This window comes from Argiope bruennichi, chromosome 5, assembly GCF_947563725.1.
Source record: "Argiope bruennichi chromosome 5, qqArgBrue1.1, whole genome shotgun sequence".
NCBI lineage: Eukaryota > Metazoa > Arthropoda > Arachnida > Araneae > Araneidae > Argiope > Argiope bruennichi.
In genome coordinates, this window is record NC_079155.1 from 92,759,531 (window position 1) to 92,778,571 (window position 19,041).

The following is a 19,041-nucleotide window of genomic DNA, read 5'->3' on the forward strand; positions in this document are numbered from 1 at the left end:
AAAAAACTATGATATTTTTTTTCATAGAGCATTATTCAATTATTTAATTTTTACAAAATATTTGTGTTTTTTGTTTTTAATATAATCAACGAGTGTGGCAACACAGATGAAAATGAAACTGTTCATCTAAATCATTCGAATGCAGCGTAAGTAGTCATATTTAAAAAGAAATGTTGACAACCAAAAATTAAATAACAATGAATGAGATCACAACCTATCGTAAGCACCCATTTCAAGTTTCCAAATAGGAATCGGCGTTTCAGCAGGTTTGCTTCATGTTTTACCGCAGGTTATAAACGATCTCCCATCTTTCGGTAACTTTTTCATTGTTTTTGAAGAAAGCGCGCCAAATTCTCGCCAACCAACTTTTCCCGACTCCGTGAAAGTGACAGTTTTATTCACTACCGAGCTCGCCGGTCCACTTGAACTAAGAGGGGCAGAGTAGACAAGTGTTTCCATATTAACTCCGTTAGACCCTAAATAGGAGAGGCATAAGGATTATTTTATTTTTTTCGTCATATCAAAGATGTGATCCAAACAATTTTTTATTCTTTTCTTTTTGATATAAAAAAAGGTAAGTGTTTTTTTTCCTCCCGTTTTTAATGTTTTATTTGTGTGAAGTATGCTTGAGATATTTTATTTTTAAGCACTGATGTTTCCATAAATTAATATTACTCACAATTCATATGCAATCAATTTAAAAAATTAAAGTAATCTGAATTCCATCTTATTTATTTATTTTTTTGCAAAAGAACGATTAAAGAGAATAAAATTTCTGTTTATTTTCACTCTTTAATTTATAGTTGGAATTAATTAGTAAGAACCGATGATTTTTTTTTCCAAATGGCTTTATAACTTTTTACTGTTCTAGTTAGTATATGGATTATATGTTTCAAATAAAAAAAAGTTCTAATTAGTGGGAAGATAAGAATCTTTACTTTTGTCTAATTACGTAATGAAAATAAGGTTACTCTATTATATATTGAGATATTTATTTTATTTTTAAGCACTGAATGCTTCCTTAAATTAATATTACTCACAATTCATATGAAATCTATTAAAAAAATAAATAGGTAAACGGTAATCTAATTTCCATTTTATTTTTTTTTCTTCAAAAAAAAAAACGATTAGAGAATAAAATTTCTGTTTATTTTCACGCTTTAATTTATTATAGGAATTAATTCGTAAGAACTGATAAAATATTTTTTTCCGTTTGGCGTTATAACTTTTTGCTGTTTTAGTTTAGTATAGGAATTATATGGTTGAAAAAAAAATGTTTTAATTAGTGGGAAGATAAGACTTTTTACTTTTGTCTAATCTATGTAACGAAAATAAGGTTACACTATTATATGTTTTGTACTATATATGAATTACCAAAAGATGACATTTAATTCTTTGGAATAAATACATTTTTGCTATCAATATTATCCGAAGAAGGAAATTCATTCCACTTGATTTTTATTTTTAATTTAAATGTTATGTATCTACTAAAATTTAAGGTTGTCATTTTTGGTATACGTTAGGTTGTTATTTCCTAAGTTTATTTTATTCATTTGAAGTTCATCTGATTTGTATCGACAGCTTTTTTTGCATCCAATACTTTTGTTAAGACATTTTGAATTAAATATTTTATTTTCTATTTATTAACACAAATGAATGGAAAAATATTGATGGGTGGCGCTGTATATTGTTAATTGTAGAAATATAGCGAAGAAAAGATGTAGAGATTGATTATTGTCAATTTAGTTCGATGCATTAATGAAGTGAAATCGATTATTTAAATTTGTAAAATTTGTTTCAAGAAAATACCTTAAAAACTTATAAGAATTAACACGTGCATTGAACTTTCACACTTTTGGTGAATAATTAATAAAAAATTAATTTTCGATCTACCAATAGCCAAAATAGAACTCTTCAAAAATTGTTTGTGGCGATTATTTCAGAGAAACCCTGATGCATTTTACAACTGGTATGGCTCTAATAAATCCTTCTGATTACGCAAAATATATGTGTAACAAGTGGATGAATATATTCTGAAAAAGGGAATGATATACTTTTTTTTTATTAGTGCAGACAATTATTCTATTCTGTTATGTTGTATATAAATTTTACAGGCAGACAGCCAATAGTGTGTTAACATAGTAAGCCATAAATGTTCCATAATTCTTAAATTTCGCAAATTTTTAACGATGGCTGCTAAATTGCTTTATGAAAATTTTGTGCAAGTAAATAAAATTGCAACTCTTTATTTCCAACACTATTTTTATGAGTTATAATATAGTAATGCATCCGATCTTACCATGATAAAATAAAAATTATTAAGAATAAATTTTATTCTAGTCGGAAGTATATTTAAGGGAAAATCTAATAGTTATGGCACATTTGGACTTTGTCAGACGACGCCTGAGCCTATACCTCCTTTTATGTCAACATTATGCTGTGCCAAAATTAAAACATCTGACTCCAAGATGCCAGATTTATTATGTGCTAGGACTATGAACACGGTGGATAATCGTGAAATCAGTCTTCGAACCTGCGAAACGAGATTTTGCATACTAGCGTCCTATTCGTTCTGGATTGATTTTCAATTTCTAGATTCTCCTCTCAAATTATTGCATTGAATGGTAAACATATGCACATAAGTTCTATTTAATTTTCCAGACACAAGAAAAATTTATTTTCATAGTAAGTTTTTTATTTGGCTACTGAATAGATAAATTTCTGAACTTCTATGAATGTTTGATATGTGTTTCAGCATCGTTCTATCTCAGAACTTGGAATAATCTATCTGAAGTGGTGGGCGTATCTGCAATATAATATTATTGCCGTTTCTATTTATTAACTCTTTGCACTCGGAAAAGTAATTCGATGCATAATTCACCTAATACAAAGACTTGTTTATTGCTCCGAAAAATAAATATATATGATTGTTTTAAGTTGAATTCTCCCGTTTAATTTGCATCTTCTTACTACTCTGCAGGTATTATAATCAATCAAAATTAAATAAAAATAAAACTTCAAAATGATGCACAGACTTAAATGGTGATTGAGAGTCACCATCCGAGTGCAAAGAGTTAAAATATGTCTTCATAGTAGCATGATTCATCGAGATCAGAGGGGCGCGAATTCGAGTACCTCATTCTACAAAAGATTCGCTATGCATGTCAACCAAGGGCTTATTTAGTCTGTTGTAGGTCTTGACCCTCTATTGAAATTTGGAGAGGGAGATGAATACTTCAATTATTGTATCCATGGACGATCATAGTTCAGAATAATCCTCATTTAGCTCAAAACTGGACATGAATCTAATAAATGAAAAATAAATAGACTGGAAATTTAAATTGGCCTGGAGCAATTTCAGAACCTTAGAGCAGCAACCTGTCTTTTCGGCTATTAACTTCATATGAACGGCATTCAGATTTATAAGGATTGTTCCGAATATCTTAAGCACATTTTCAAATTGAATGTATTTAAAAAACTAGCCGCCTCTGGCGAGTAGTTGATTCGCCTGGTATATTTGTTGCGTTAGTTTTCAGTTGATTTATGCATAATTTAATATTCACAGGTCCTTCATCAAAATATTCTTGAATTTCAAATTGAAATAGAAATTTAAGTTTCATTATTTCAGTTGTCTTGCATTTGTTTTGGTCTTTATGTGTATGAACCATCTAAATGAAGACAAAACCTTGTCATTATTTGGATAATCTAATATGAAGTTAACGGCATCTACATTCATTGTAACTTCATTTTCTTGTTCTTCATGTGCTTTGGTTTCAGCATTAAATTGGTGTTGCACACTTTACTTTTACATGTGAACTTGTTCAACTGTATGTTAGCCGAATTATAAAACGTAAAACGCACGTGCGAGGGTGCAGATACATACACTTTTTTTTCTTAATCATTACTAGAGAAGAATATATTGTTATAAAAATCACTCATTAAATTTTTGTATTGCTAATTTTTAACTGAATAAAAAGTTAAAACCCATAAAAGCATTTTATGAGGCCGCATTATCCATCATTATTTTTGTAACAAATTGAACGGCCAAAGAATAATTAGCATTATCTAGTTTAAGTGATAAAATAATGAGGCATTCAGTCAAGTTAACTATGTTTTGCGTTTTTATTTCTCCTTCATAACTTTACTTTGACGAGCTGTTGTGTTTGTATTTTGACAAACATTAATGAGTATGCATTTCTGATTTTCTTTTATATTAATAGTTTAGTTGTCATATTTAAATGTTAAACAGTAAAGCTATTTTTAATAAAATTTCATTTTTTTTTTGTATCGAAGAGACATATACGTACTTAACTGAATTAAAATATCCATTCTGAAAATTAGCTTGATATTTTTAACAAAATTGAACATTTGTTAATTTTTCAGACTTTAGAATTATCATAAAACAGAACATAATCTTTAAAAAAAAAAAAAAAAAACTGGAATTGAACTTTTCAATGTCTGATTATTTGGGTTTGAAGAAATTTTTATATATTTGTAAAAATTTTCACATTCAGTATTTTTGATATTTTTGCAATATAATTGTTTCGATAAATTATATGATCTGACTTCAGGATATTCTGTTATTAATATTGCTTGAGTAAAATGTCCCAGACTGATCCTGTTTATGCTTGCAAGTACTATAAATTAAAAAAAAAAGACGAACAAGAAATGAAATTTATAAAGAGCTTTTCGTCTCTTTTTTTAAACTTCCAAAAAATTTCTCTATTATACCAAATTTGAATTAGAAAGGAATGAGAAATTACTAACTAAATATTGTTAAATGTATCCCAGCTAAATAGGTTATTTAATCATATTTCCTGTTTTTTTCTTTGAAAATTTTTCAATAATTCAATTTTTTGATTGCTTTCGAAAGATTTATTTTCTATTTTATCTATCACCAAAACAGATATTCTTTTTTTACCCTGCTAGTGTCTCGAGTTGCAAGCTCTTGTAATAAAGAGTCCGAGATCGAAGTTTTAAAAAGTTCAGTACCTTTTTTCCTCCATGGTATATTTGCAAGTGTTTCTAATATAAATCTTTCACCCACAAATATCAGCGAAAGGTGATTTACCGATATGTCGCCTTTCATTGGGATATGATTTCTACATTTCCAGTCGTATCTGTAAATTTTATCATCTAAAATGCATAATGTAGAAATTGTTCAAAATGATCAACAAGGCATACTGTTGGATACAGAACTGCCATATTTGGCACAGTTACTTCTTAGATGTAGATTTTCTTTAAATATTCCAAAATTTTAATCAGATTCCTTATGAAAAATAAATATAGGAGTAAACTGTAAATAAAGTTTTTCTTGATGAATTTTGGAAGATACAATTAATTGCACAAAAATAATTTTTACACCACTTTAAAGTTCAAAATAGATGATTTTTACTTATACCTGTTTTATTTCTTTGTAATATGTTTCTTTAATTTTATATTTTTAAAAATATTCCTAAGTGTATTTTATAATATTTTAATTACTGCTTATATACACTCGATGATATTAAATGTATATATCGTGTGCACATTGTGGCTGCTATATTATTTAAAAATAAAACCGGGTATAACAAGACTAAAATATGTCATGATGTTTCGTTTTAGAAGTTTGAATCTAATTAAATTTTTTGTTTTTTATTCTAGTTTATTTTTCGCAGGAAAATCAAATATGTTGAAAGGAATCAGAAAATAATGCCCTACTTATTGTAATTAAGTAGCATGTATCGTAAATATTACAACATTTGCCTGCAATTAATGTTATTTTGTTTAATAAATAATCTAATAGTTCTCATTATTTTGGAAGGATTTTAAAAATCGCATATGAATCAGAATGAGTTAACCTTTATAAGGAAAGATCAGTTTCACAATCAACATGAAAATTGTGCATTAAATCCTCCAAAAAGAATCCAAGATTCTAGAAGTGAATATCATTCCCATGAATTGGTAATTTTTTTTTGTAATGTTTTCTTTTTATTTCTTGGAAGTTATTCATTATTTTTCTTTAATGAAAATATCTATACTTTAATATAATAACAATTCATTGAATATTTTACCATTCATTATTTTTATTTGTTGTCTGTCATCTACTGGCCGCAAGATCACAATGTAATTTATATGCTTTCAAAGAAATAGATTTTTGAACTATTTAGATGTTTTGAAATTTGAATGTATTTCGAAACTCCAAAAACGAATGAAAAATAAAATTATTTCAGTAAAAGATAGATTTAATCTTTTTTGTTATGTTTATTTTAAAAACTAGTTTTCAATTTCTGGCTCTTAAAATTTGAAAAAAGCACGGAATATTTGAATATCATTACCAACTCAATGGTTTCAGTTATTTTCTTTTAAATAATTATGCACTGACAATTTCAGGAAATGAGCATACATTGTAATGTGAGATAGTATGATTTATATCATTCTTATTTTTTTGTTGCGTAATATGGTGTTTTTCACTGTATTTCACTGTACAACTCGCGATATTATTAAATCTTAGTTCATTTATTTCATATTGAAGGTTTTATATCGCTTAATTCATTATAAACCTGCTTTCAGTGGATAGAATGCTTAGACTTCAAGACATGTACTTTAAAAAATGTGACTCAATCATTCTGACAAAGCAGAATAGACTGATCAAATTTAAGCGATGAATCAGCCAGACTTGTTCAATTAGCATAATTTTAATACGGCTTAATGATATTCTTCTGATTGTCTGATGTAGTATTGTTGACTTCGTATCGAAAAATATTGCGAAAATGCATCATAGCTTGTAAACTTTGTTGGATTGCCTTGCTAGGACTACCATTCTTTTTTACTTTCTCGTATACGAAATATATAGAAAATATAGTAATTATCAACGAATTCGAACTGTTCGAAAAACATTTTGCATTTTGTCTATTTGTCTATAGCAGGGGTGTTTGTGCTCCGGGGAAACCCCGGAATTCCGGGGATTTTGAACTTCGATACCCGGAAATTCCGGGGATCGTCGTTCAAAAGGAAGTAGGAATAATAATGAATTATTTATTTTGATCTGGGTAATTTTGTTTGCTTTGAAAGCAGAAAACGCAAGGTCAGTGTGTGTGGTGAAAACTTTTCCTTTCTTTCTCCAAAGGCAGTGATAATGCGTGAAAAGGGGGAAAAAACTTCTTTTTTGTTCTTTCCTTATTGCGAGTTATGACTCATTCCCCCGGTTCTCGGACATTCTCTTCTGGATTCTTTTCGGCAAGTAGGCGCGGCAGAAAAAAAAGAGAGAGACTTCGTTCGACCAGATGTGCGATCACGTGACCTGGGTTCAAAGGTCTTAATTTTGCAAAATTAATGGTTATTAATTTTGCAAAAAAAGTAATTCATTGAACTTTTATAATTAGGTCATTCAATACTTCATAATCGTAATTTTTCATTTCTCCCCCCCCCTTCTCGAAACTCCAAAATGTCGGTAGTAAGTCTGTAAAAGTTTCAGGGGATTTTTTGGGGTCCCACAAACACCCCTGCTATAGTAAAGAACTCGAAAACATTTTGAGCTAATTGATATATGGTCTTTACAACAAATTGGAGGTTTCTATCAAATTTTGAATGAAATCCATGCTGAGAACGTCTGAGGCCGCCGTGGCCTGGTGGTAAGATCTCGCATTCGGAACCTTAAGATTCCAGATTCGAGACACGATTTCACCGAGGAATCTCCATGTAAGTGGGTCTGTTGCATGTAAAATCCGTCGGGGCCAAATTTCCTCCCGCCGATGTGGTGTGGAAATTTGGAGAGGGAGTGCCAGCTCAGTGTGGTCCTCGTCGTCTGACCGCTGTTCAAAATTACGAGGTCCATCCCATAATAATCCTAGTGTTGACTTAAAACGGGACGTTGATATAACTAAACCAAACTCTGAAGGTGGCTGTCTGAATATAAGTTAACATGACTATAAAAAGAAGAGAGATAGATGTATAGAATTTGGTATAAACATTTAATATCTGAAGTCTAGAAGCTTATCAAATTTCGAACCAAATTCGTCAAGGGATTAACATTTTGTCGATCTGTACTTTCACAAGCATGTAAACGCGCATCATTCAAAAACGCAGTGATTCAAATATATCAAATTTAGTACGGGATTTTACAAGTGTAGTTTTGTGTCAAATGTTGGTTTCAGTCGGTTGGAAAAAAGCATTTGAAACACATATTCGATTTTCTAGTACTATTAAACGCATGCCAGGAATTAATTGCCAAGGATCACATGATAGACACGGTAAAATTGCCGTTTTCGCGCCAAAGATCTGTATTTCGTAACTACTGTTAGCCAATGCTATCTAAGATATCGGCCTTATTCAAGTTATAAAATTGTGATCGGAGGGAAGACATATTATTATAAGACTTTTATTAGAGTAAACAAGAAAGATTTTAGGAGACCTCTGCTGCTGCTTTTGAACTCATTTTTCTATAGTAACTGAATTCTTATTTTGATTGTTACGTCTTTGTTCGAGTAGATTAATTTGAGAATATTCTTAAGCAAAAATGTATGGTTTGAGTTTCAATTCATAATATTTCCGTAATAGGATATATAAGTGTACATATTTTTAGGATTTAAAGTCTTTGAAAACTTTATTTTTCAGCTAAAATTGCAATTATAAAGAATAGTCTTTTTAATTTTTATTAAGTTCTGTTATTCTCAAAAGCAGAGTTTTATTTTTTTTGTCATAATTTACCCTTATTTAATTTCTTTCATATAAATATCAATTCTTTCAATAAATATCAATTCTTTCAATAAATATCAATTCTTTCAATAAATATCAATTCTTTCAATAAATATCAATTCTTTCAATAAATATCAATTCTTTCAATAAATATCAATTCTTTCAATAAATATCAATTCTTTCAATAAATATCAATTCTTTCAATAAATATCAATTCTTTCAATAAATATCAATTCTTTCAATAAATATCAATTCTTTCAATAAATATCAATTCTTTCAATAAATATCAATTCTTTCAATAAATATCAATTCTTTCAATAAATATCAATTCTTTCAATAAATATCAATTCTTTCAATAAATATCAATTCTTTCAATAAATATCAATTCTTCCAATAAATATCAATTCTTCCAATAAATATCAATTCTTTCAATAAATATCAATTCTTCCAATAAATATCAATTCTTTCAAAATACAACAGCTTTGAATATTTTATGAAATAAATTCATATTTGCATCATACTATTGACTTCATCAGATCAATTTAATTTTAGAATTCATTGCGAATTTTGAAGATAGAAAAAGAACGTGTTGTTACTGTGCAGTAAAAATAATAAATGTATCTGACTACTCTTTTTGACTGAAATTTATTGACAAAAGTATTAACTATTATATCCGAGATATAAATTCTTGATGCTGAAAAGAAAATGCAAATTTGTATAAATTAAATTTTAGATTTAATTTATATCTGCTTGATTTTTGAATTTTGGTTATTTTTTTATGACTGGAAACATTGCAATGGTGGAATCAAAATTAGTTGGAAACGCTTCCGTTTGATACGCAGACAAATACGAATTTGCGGTATTTTGCTTCTGTTCAGTAAATGCAAACACAGAGGTCGAGAGCATCTTCCATCCTTTAGTTAGGATCAAATGAGGACCTTAACCTCTGAAGGACTTTTCTTAATTGCTTCTTAGACAGAATTGAGAGGAACCGAATGACCTCAAACGTGCTTGGATGACTTCCTTTGAATAAGGCATTGACAATGAGACAGAATTCTGCAATTTAACGTTAAAGCCTTCCTCGCAGAACTCTGTAAATTGTTGAACATGGCAAATTTCTTGAGATTTTTTATAGAAAAATTAAAACTAGTAATGAGTAAATATAGTCCCATAAATGCCGCATCTTTTTGAAATATGAGAAAGAATTCTGCAATTTGACTGTAAAATATTCCTTACAGGACTCCGTAAATAGTTAAAAACGGCGAATTTCTCTCGATTTTTGATAGAAAAAGTAAATTTCTTACGAAGGATTATATATAAATACTAATAATGAGCAAATATATTCCCATAAATGTCACCGTCTTTTTGTGGATAAAACCTGTTTTATGTTGTTGTTACGGATGCCATAAAACAAGCGAATTTAATTTTGTTCCACGGCGTGTCGTTTAACTGGTGATCTTTCAGTCACGCTTTGCATTTATGGGATATTCTAATGAACTGAGAATCCACGATCTCCATTTTTTTTAGTTCCGTTTTGTGACTAGAAGATTAAGACATCGCTTTAAAGTCGTTATTCCTTATAAAGTTTTAAAATTAACTTTTGTATAAGAATTGAATGTTCTTCTATATGTTGTGCGATAGCAAATTTAGGTAAAGGGGTAGTTTATTGAATGTTTTTAATTAGATTTTCTTTTATATTAGTTTGTAGCTGTTGGACGACAACTGGATTACTCTATCTCTTAACTGTGCGCATCATTCTAAAGTATAAACAAAAACATTTTTATATTTTTGACTTCAAATAATTTAGTCCCACAGTGGAGAACATAAATATTTTAGATTTCATTTTCATTTTATGCTATTTTTTTGCATTGAAAACGAAAAATACTTCAAAGATTTGTAACAATTTTATTTAATTTAGAAAAGATTATACTTAGCAATGGAGAGTATTTTTCTGTTATTCCGTCGGGATAGAGCATCTCAAGTATGAAAATGAGAAGAAGCAATCCGAAAATTTCTGTTGTATATATCCTTGTGTCAATCTCATCCACATAACTGGTTGGATCATTTGAAATTGTAAACAGTTGGTGTCTCCGTACATAGAATATCATGCGTCGAATGTTCGTAGTGGGGGATCCATTGTGCATGTTTCTCGGCAACCGTGTTGTCTGTGGCGGTCCGTTCAGTTAATATTAGGCAAGCTAAGGTTATTGTAAGATTTTATTTAGGTTAGTTTAAAAGTCTTCTCTGAATTAATGACAGAGTTTTCAAACTTATTAGAAGAATCGTTGTGATCCTGGTATATGTAAATCTGTCTGGGTGAAACATTTTACCATTGTTGTGCTGACATTTGTTAAATGGAATGATTTTGCTCTCATCTGGTTACAGGAGATTTAGAATTAATTCCATCTCCTGTTAAATCTTTTTCAAATTCTAAATGAGACGCTCGTCTGTCAGATCAAATCATTATTTTATGTAGTGTTAACATCTAGAGAAGAAAAATGAAGCGAAGTAATTTACAAAGGCCCAATAAAGAAGAAACATAATGAAATTTTATATTATAAAAAATAAGTAAGTTTTTTATTGAAATTTTTTAAAAAAATTAATATTTTTATTGATTGTCAGTTAAATTACAAATTATCAATTTCGACAAGAAGTTGCGAGAATTCAAGCTGAATACATTCATTATCCGTATTCACTTAAGGGGGAGGGGTGGATCCTTTCAAACTGCATTTAAAACTTGACCATTTACCATAGTCCATAGTTCTTTCGCAGCGCAGCAAGATCCCATAGTAAGAAGCTCTTCTGGATTTTATGGAATAATATGTATAATGACCAAGCTTTCCTAACTTCACTCGTGGTGGAAGTGGAACCAAAACTCCTACTGTAAAATGAAAGGAGAGGGGGGGGGAATATAAGACTGATCTCACCAAAACATTCTTTTTGTTAGACAACAGACAACACGCATTTTTCTGGCAGTCCAGTTCTCCATAAATATGGAGTCAAACACTACTTATGTTCGTAATGCAATGGCGAAAATTAGAAACGACTATTGCGGTCAATGCAATACAACCAGCATTACGGCAGGTCTCATGTGTATATCCCTGACGCAAAAGAGTGACTTGTCATTGGAATAGAAGAAGCAATCCTAAACCGTTTCTGAACCCACCAGGGAAACGGAAATCAGTCACCATATCAGAAATTTCCCATTCCCATATCTGAAGTCCCCCTTCCCTAATAGGATTGAAATAGCTTACAAATAAAATCGTTTCGCTCGCATCATTAATAGTGTCACTCTAGAACTCATAATATTCGAAACTGAAATCGATCAAATTTAGTTCCACCGTGATTAGCAAGTCCAAAAGAACATATGGAACTACATCTTCGGAATATTTTCGGGCTGAAAAAATTCAGAGATATGAAATATAATTTATTTCCTGTATATTGAAAGAGAAACAGTAGATATCAAACATAATGTAATTTACACTTAATATCTATTGAAATATGTAACATTTTTAAGAAACCTTTTATAGTCGTTTTCAAAAATATACTTCATACTTTCCATTCTTTAATAACGAAATATATAAAAAAAAGCAACTAATCGACATTTCTTTTTAGATAGCAATTGTGTTTTTATGATATCCATCATTTTTACTGAACAATAAACAGCTTTAAAAATAAATTTTATAAATAAATTGCCCGAATCCGGTAATTTTATTTTAAGCGCAATTCATTGTGTTATCAGAGTGGAGCGCTGTCTTAACACTAGAACTGCCAAGGCCGTCATTTTGACGGTTTTCAAATTTTTTGCTTAAAACAATTGATATAATTTATGTATTCTTCTAGGATTTTATGAAAAATTTTAATGAAATATAAGAACAATTACATATTTCTATTCAATTTCCACTCAGCCATTTTAATTTCCATAATCAGTATGACCTATACTTATTTATACAAAGACCGGTCAAAATGACTTTAGCAATTTTAGTTTATATTATTAGCAATTTTTAAGTTTTATTATTTTACGGCTTTAGCAATTTTTAAGTTTATATTATTTTATGGATTATCTATGCAATGATGGACATTAATACATATTTACATCAATTTGCACATAACCTTCGGACATTTCCTGGAAAAATTTGAATTACATTTTTCATATTGATCCAAAGTGTTAATCAGGAGGCAATCATTATTATCAAGCTGTTTTTCATAGTTTTTTAATTAATAATTAACGTATTATATTGTTGTTATATTCTTTTATTTACATAAACTAAACCAAAAGTTACAATGAACACCGTGATGATCGAAAACCCGCCAATTTGTGTGGTAAAATTAGGAATATATTTAACACCGGTAGTTCTAGTGTTAAGAGATGTATCTAAAAATCATAACTTTCAAAATTGAATATGTCGAGTCGGAATCAAACTGTATCAGCGTTGTCATTACTGTCGCAATATAAAAGTATCATCTTGCGAAATTTATCCCAAAAAGTTTCATAGCTTTTCATAACTAATAATTGGAAAAAAATAGATTTATGGTAACATCAACGTTTTTTAAATATCATTTTGGCAGTAACGTATTTCATACCATAGCTGCCAAAACGATATTTAAAAAATATTGATGTTGCCATAAATCTATTTTTTCCAATTATTTCTTTCTTGGAAGGTCTTTCAGACAGACGCTATCTATACTAATAAATCACAAGAAAGTGTCAATGTGACTTTTTCATTACTACTAAAGCAGCAGGAGCAGAATTACATTTTGCCATTTCTTACACCTCCTATCGGAAAACTGCTCTCCAATCCCCCGCACCCCCCTACAATTACGGCAGCAAGATGATCAACTTCCTCTTATAACCCAAGTAAACTCATTATTACACCAGCAGTTGCATCTGTCGTTCCTAGATAGATTTAGTAACTTAGCAACGCAATGGATGGTACTTTATAGGTTTATCCCCCGTAGATTCCAACAGATTTTTGTTTATCTCATTTTCTGCCACTAGAATGACTCGAGTTTCATAGAATTAATAACTCTCCCTGCATGTATCGTTTATTTTTTATTATAATAATCTAAATAATATAACTATTACATATTTTATTATATATATTTTAGGAAAATCTTAAAAGCTGTTTAGGAAATAAAATAATCGTTACTTCTGGGAATAAAGAAAAATGAATAAGCAATTAGAATTGCAAGCAAAGCTTTTGCTATGCCGTATCTATGACAGCAGCAATTAATCTGCAAATTTTTTCAAAAAAGTGCAAATAAGCAAATATAGCATCACGAATTCATGTGTAATACTTAAATCTTTTATAGTTCAAATCATTATTTGCTACAAAAATTTTGTATTAAAAGAATATTTTAGAATATTTTGCACTTATAATTATTTAACATTATTTGTATCAAGTTCACTTAGCCATTTTGGAACATGTTAGGGCATATGATTGCAGGTGGTAACATCAGTTGATTATTAAAGGAAGTTACTTCTCAAAAGTTTCTCAATTAACACCATTATTGTTATATTATTCATATTATTTTTATCATATATTTAAATCATAGTAATTGTTGCTGAAAATGGTATTCCGAGTTCAGTTTAGTTACACAAATTCTCTATTCCGGACTAATATTAAAGTCTTTTTGATATGGAACTTGCAATTCTGATCCGCAGTCAGATGCTATGGTTAACTTCTGAACCAGCATCTCCCTCTCTTAAATTCTCACTCCATACCAACGGTATTACGTTTGATTTTTGATGTTTGATTGAACATGTTCCAAACTTACATATACGGTAGATCTTTTTGAAATCGGGCTTTGAGTCTGAAATTCCTGATCCTGTAGCTGAGATCTTACCACCAAGCCAGCAAGGTTTCAAAAACTCATTTGATTTCGATATTTTCTGCGTTTCCTTTTTATTACTTTCTTTCGCATATTAGGTATTGATTTTTTTAAAGTCTCCACAATTAAACTAATATCTTTACAAATTTCTTCTGCAAAAAATAGATTATGAGCAAATGTAGTGAGAAAACGATATTAAAGAAAAATAATGGTTCATTACTAAAAATAGAAAATTCCTTTCAAACATTTTGAAATAATAATGAAAGAAATTCATTATATATTCTTCGAATAGATAATGAAAGGAAATATCTTCGAAGAATCGCTAATAAATAATATACCATCGTAACATACTTATTTATAATTTGTAAATTTATGGACAAACCATTTCATTACTAACCACTCGATGGAAGATTCAATTTTCAGTGAATGCAAATCCCAAGCGTACATTATAATAATTGAATTTGAAACCATTTTTGAATAGTGAAAATTCACGTTAAGTCTACTCTCCAGGGGAAAGAGTACTATTTAAGCACATAATTCTAAATGCAGCAAATGGAAAAATATTTCGTAAAAACACTTTTTAATTGGGAAACTAAATCTGATTGGGTGTTTTGGGGATAGAAATAAAATTTATGTAACTTTTTGTTCATCAGTAATTAAAATACGAGTTTATTTAATTTTTCAAAGTAATTTCCCGTCTATTTTTAAATTTATAAAAATGATAAATTAAAAAACTGAATTTGGTTTAATGTTGGCAAAAAAAAGTTTAATATTATGTTTCTTAAATTTTATTAAATCAATCCTATTTTTTAAAATAACATTAATGACAGGTATAATTCAAATTAAATCTTTTATTAAAAATGTGTATAATTAATTAGCGAAAAATATAAATGTCAGAAGTTTATTATTTCTTAAAAATACTTAAATATTCAGTATCGCTGCATAACCGCAAAGAATTTTAAGGAAAATCACAAGCCATTCTTTAGCCCTTTTCATGTCTATAACTTTTTTTTTTACATTCGGAAAAGTCGGTACAATATTTATATTTCATTACTATTCTATTGTAAATATACAAGATGCCAGTAATACGATTATTCTTAAATTTAATAAACTATATCTAAAATAGCACAGAAATCAAAGATATTTGTTCGCTGCATTCAACAGAACGCATCGGATTATCATCCAAATGAATAAAAAAAATTTCACCTCTTCGCATTTACGAAAAGTCTCAAAGTGTTTCGAATAACAGAATTTAGTATTTAAATCTGCTCGTAAGTCAAAGCAGGAATTAAAATATAAAAATCATTTAGTGTCACACCTTTCCTTCACTCTCTTGTATGTATTGAAATAACAATGTAATGCCAACAGTTAAATGCCACGTAATAAAAAACATATTGAGACCGTCATGACAGTAAGGGAAGAGGATTTAATCACTCCGGTGACATTAACTACTACTGATTATTCCAAAGAGCTGAAGCAGAGCTTTTGGAAACTGAAAAGCTCCAGTATGCCGCTACATAACATTTCTGGTTTTTATGTTTTGTATTTAATTTTTAAAAGCCATGTTTTAAAGTTCTGTCTATAACGTAATTTTAATAAATAATTGTTACAATCTGATTGGACTAATAATCCTCACCACAAAAATAAACAACTGAAATAATGTCTTCTAATTAAGAGGTTAAATAAATTTATAAGTAAAGGAGTCGAGGTCTTTAAAAAGACAAATACTGAGGAGATTTTTTTTTAATTTTTTAGAGAAAAGTAAAAACAAGACGTAATCGCCAAGTATATTTCAGAAAAATCATTTCAAATTACCTAAAAAATTTGGCATTTAAGTAAATTTAATTAGTTAGGTTCATATTCATTTTCTCATTCTTTAGCAAAACTAGGGTTATTAATAGTGGTCAGATGCTGAGGACGACATTTGATCTGGAATATCCATCTCAAAATTTTACGCCATATTATAAAAAAGATATTTAAACCTTGATATTAGATTTGGTATACGTCAGGCCGACATACATGGTGGATTTCTGGAGAAAACGTTAACTAATTGTAAAAATAAATTACGTATAAAAATGAATTTAGATGTGTATTCAATGAGTCGTATTTCGTTAGTCGGGTATACCTTATTTGTAAACGCTTAAGCGAGTTTAGTGATTAAATATTCTTTGAACTATATTCATCGAATAAAAGTAAAACTAGGTCGAATGCAATACTCTTATGCTCTTAAAATACAATATTTTAAAACCAGACACTAAAAAAAATGAGCTTTTAATAGTTGTTTCTGCCATTTACCTGGCGTCTTTTAGAGATAAGATAGGCAAACAAAAAGTATGAAACGAGATAAAACTGTTGACACATCTGGTGGCTATCGCACAATGAAGATACATACTATCGAAGGAATAGAACAATGAATGAATCTTTATCGAAGTAGAACACAATAACAGAAATGCAACTGCAGAATTTAAGTTTCAACTTCAGTTTTGAAAAGAATTAACTGCATCGAAATTTAAATTCGAAAACTTATTTTCTTATTTTAAATAAAAAGTTAGCGTTTTACTTTTAAATAGATGTATCTAAGAATAAAGTTTAATATAAATTTTTTACTAACACTACAAAGTTCTTCTTTATTTTCTTGAAAGTTATAAATAAAGATAGTTAAAAATTATGTTTAATTATTTAATCAATATGTTATTATTAATCAAAACTAGGCATCTGCCAATTATGCTTAATATCCTATTCATTGTTTTCATAATTTTGCAGTGGACAATATTAACTACACCAGAACACAAACGTATCGCTGCAATACTAAAGTGACTCAGAAAATCTTGGTTAATCAATAAAGTTTAGTAATTTCTATTCACTTTTCTGGATTTATTTTAATTTGGAATTAAATGTCCTTGACTATATTGATTACGTCCCAGTTACTCGCAAATATAATTAATTAATAAAAAAGAATTGAAATATGGAAACAGTTTTAAAAATGATTAGTTTCCGGAAAAGTTTTTCTATTTCTCCACATGATCATTCATGAATCAAGATTATGAAAATGATTACTAACAATTCAACAATTGGGGACGAATCAGACAGAAGAAAAATTATAAAATAATAGAAAAATACATTATTTAAACTTCTTTATCTCCTTACTTTTTAATATGCTTTAAGAACTCAATAAATCATTTTTTTTCCTTTTCTTGTATTCGAAGTATAGAGGAAAGATTGTTATCGTCGAAAAATTCATTTTGACGAATCTCTGATTTGCCTGGATCCGAAAAGTACATTTCTGATATTCTGTCTCTCTGTATGATAGTCTGTCAAACACATGTTGAGCTAGACTACTAAAATTTGGTAATATGAAATAATGATCAAATTTGTGGATTTCCATCGAATTTTGAACAAACATAAACGAACTGTCTGTCTGTCCGAATTTTGAACAAACGGTCTGTCGAGCTATTCAAATACAAGGGAATTCGAAAACTACAAAATGCAAGGAGCTAGGTAGTTAAAATTTGGTACACGGGTTTAGCATCTGAAACGTAGATATTTATCAAATTTTGAACCAAGCCCGTCAAACAGTTGACTATCTGTCTCTCTGTACTTGCTCTTGAATGTAAACGCAATGAATTTCAATCAGTGGAGTCCGATATATCATCTTCTGACTACAATTTTAATTTTGTGTAAAATTTTGATGTAGTCATCCGGCAAAAATGCGTTCGAAATTCATAATCTTGTGACTGATTCAGTAAATGCTAGCTTCATGTCAAAGATTTCTATATTTCGTTACTATCGTTCACCAATGCCATGCAAGATATTGGAGACCCACGGTCCCCAATTTTATAGCCGAGGAAAGGGGATTAAAATTTGATAGTATGCAAGAAGACGCTCAAAATTTGCAACTATACGGGGGAAAAAATCAACCGAATGTTCCTTAAATCCGTTTTCTTCAAATCATTATTTACTTACAATATCATAATATTTTTGAAATATAGTGAATTAAACTCGGTGCTTAGTTTTAATTAATATGATGTAAAAATTAAGATTGAGCAAAATACAAAATTTGTTAGAATATTAGATGCAATTAAAAAAATTTGCCTGCTTTCGCCTTATGATCTGTAATAAACTGAAATATTAAACTTATCTGTTTCATATATGAATTTATTTACTACTGAGTAATGCAATTATTGAGCTGGTCCATAGGCATATTGGTTTGAAGAATGATATTGACCTTGGATACAATGATATAAATTTATTAAAAATATAAATTAATTCCTTGAATAATAAAATATTAAAGTACAGAGTGTATTTACAATGAATAATCAAAATCAATATTAAATGAATTAAAGTATAATGTATCACCTGTTTATAATGTATTAAAATGTTAATTATCATTTAACTGGATGTACTCTCTGTATATTGGATGTAACTGTACTCTGCTTGACAGATCCTGTAAAACAATTTTTAATGTTTTATTTGTTTAGATTTTATTATTTCTTTATTATTTAAAGCTTTTATTTAATATATATATATATATAT

The 19,041-nt window shown here is 29.1% G+C and overlaps 1 protein-coding gene across 1 annotated transcript in view; it reads left to right on the forward strand.

Annotated features, from left to right (window-relative positions):
• The first annotated feature begins 385 nt into the window (after positions 1-385).
• LOC129969508 (connectin-like) overlaps positions 386-19,041 on the forward strand; it is an 82,543-nt gene continuing 63,887 nt past the window's right edge. The window contains exon 1 of the mRNA XM_056084112.1: positions 386-574. The gene's annotated coding sequence lies outside the window, so the exon portion shown is untranslated. The remainder of the gene's footprint in view (positions 575-19,041) is intronic.